The following is a 2670-nucleotide window of genomic DNA, read 5'->3' as shown; positions in this document are numbered from 1 at the left end:
CCGGCCCAATTCCTCCGGGCCCCGCCCCTGCCTGTGACGGCCTCCCATTGGCCCGGCGTCCGCCTCGGCGTCGTGACGTCCTCGGGCAGGTTGAGATGCGGCTCGCGCCCTCCTTCCTTTGGACCCGGCGCTCCCGAGGTGCTGGGAGCCCCGTGACCTTCCTCGTCTCGCATCCTTCCCGCGGCCCGCTCTGGAGCCTCTTCATCTCGCTGTGCCCACCGTCCCAGAACCGTGCGGCTCTTTATTTCTTGTTTCCTCCTGAGTCTTCTGCCCTAATATCCAGACCGTCCCCCCCACCCCCATCTCTTCTCAGCCTTTCCTAAATGTCAAGTTAGTTCGGGCGTCCTGGTTACGTGGCACTTACGGGAATCGCCACGCCTTAGACAGGTTCCTCACTTCACGGATTCTCGGTGCCGTCTCCGACCTGGTGATCTACTGAGGACAGTATTCTTGAGCTTCAAGATGCGATTATGTGAACAAACCTTTGAAATGAGACTTAGGAAATAACAGAAGAAAAATTTCAAGCTTTGTTTTAGATATTGTTTGCCTATAATCACCCCCAGATCAAAAACATCTAACATTACCCTTTTACTGCAACGCCTTTTTGTTTTACATGTTTTGGGCCATATCGATTTTAGACTGGCCTCTTAACATATTTGTTTGGCTTTTGAAATGGAGTGTTTAGGATTTTTGAAGGATGAGAATGGCGTAGGTAAAAATAGAAAACAGAAAAGAACGATTGGCTGAGAATATTTTTCCATCCTATTAAAAAAAGTTGAGCTATTAAGTGTGACTAAGGTTGTGCTAACATGTGCCAGGCACCATTATTCTTTATATATATTACATATATTAAACCTGGGCATTGTGAAAAAACTAAGGAAGGTTATCAGTAAATAGTGGAACAAGAAACGAATCCGCCAAAACAATCTGTGGCAGAGTGGACAAACCTTTTAATTCATTGAAGATACCATGTTATGTCATGGGTTAGTAAAGCTTTTGTCCATGCCACTTTTCCTGTCTGTAATTAACTTCCTCCATTCTGTCACTGTAAACTCCTACTCCTACTTTGAAATCTGAGCACTCAGAAGTCTTCCCTAAACACCTCCTGTTACAGAATTCATCACTACTTGCTTCATGCTGCTGTACCTAATGCATGATGTATTACTGTGTTAGTAACAAGGATGCCTTACAGTTTGGCATACAACTGTTTTGCCTCCCAATGTATCCCTAGGGTGCAAATGTTTGAGCCTCACAAACTAGTAATAGAGAACCCAGAGGTGTGAACTGTCCTCCCCCTGCAACTCCCTCTCCTCCATGCCTACAGCCGAGCAGTGCTTGAGAGCTACCTGAAGGGAAGTCTGGTGGCTCAGTCTAATGGCTGAGGCAGAGGATAAATGCAACAAAACAGGCCATGTGTCCCCGGTTCCTGGAAGATGCTTGGCTTATTTTCTGGGGGTGGGCTCACATACTCCAGAGCTAACAGGAAGTACTCATGGCTGAATTCCCAGTCACCTCAGCAAGTGTGGCAATGAGGACTTATGGGTTAAGCTGCAGGATGTCTGTGGGTGAGGGGTGGCTCGGGCAAGGCAGCAAAGCTATTTAGCAGATGTGAACAGCCTTGCCCTCAGGGGGCACTTGCCAGGAGGTCAGTGCAGTGTCAGAATTTGGCCAGAGTGGGGCCCTATTGGCCTGTTTCAATGTCACTCTGAGTCAGGGGCCCTCAGTTCAGTTCAGTTCAGTCGCTCAGTCATGTCCCACTCTTTGCGACCCCATGAATCGCAGCACGCCAGGCCTCCCTGTCCATCACCAACTCCTGGAGTTCACTCAGACTCACGTCCATCGAGTCACTGATGCCATCCAGCCATCTCATCCTCTGCCGTCCCCTTCTCCTCCTGCCCCCAATCCTTCCCAGCATCAGAGTCTTTGCCAATGAGTCAACTCTTCGCATGAGGTGGCCAAAGTACTGGAGTTTCAGCTTTAGCATCATTCCTTCCAAAGAAATCCCAGGGCTGATCTCCTTCAGAATAGACTGGTTGGATCTCCTTGCAGTCCAAGAGACCCTCAAGAGTCTTCTGCAACACCACAGTTCAAAAGCATCAATTCTTCGGCGCTCAGCCTTCTTCACAGTCCAACTCTCACATCCATACATGACCACTAGAAAAACCATAGCCTTGACTGCTGCTGCTGCTGCTGCTGCTGCTAAGTCGCTTCAGTCGTGTCTGACTCTGTGCGACCCCACAGACAGCAACCTACTAGGCTCCTCTGTCTCTGGGATTCTCCAGGCAAGAATACCTGAGTGGGTTGCCATTTCCTTCTCCAATGCATGAAAGTGAAAAGTGAAAGTGAAGTCGCTCAGTTGAGTCTGACGCTCAGCGACCCCATGGACTGCAGCCTACCAGGCTCCTCCGTCCACGGGATTTTCCAGGCAAAAGTGCTGGAGTGGGGTGCCATTGCCTTCTCCATAGCCTTGACTAGATGGACCTTAATCGGCAAAGTAATGTCTCTGCTTTTGAATATGCTATCTAGGTTGCTCATAACTTTTCTTCCAAGGAGTAAGCGTCTTTTAATTTCATGGCTGAAGTCACCATCTGTAGTGATTTTGGAGCCCCAAAAAATAAAGTCTGACACTGTTTCCACTGTTTCCCCATCTCTTTCCCATGAAGTGATGGG

Source organism: Capra hircus, chromosome 6 (genome assembly GCF_001704415.2).
Source record: "Capra hircus breed San Clemente chromosome 6, ASM170441v1, whole genome shotgun sequence".
Lineage (NCBI taxonomy): Eukaryota > Metazoa > Chordata > Mammalia > Artiodactyla > Bovidae > Capra > Capra hircus.
Note: the sequence above shows the minus strand (reverse complement) of the source record.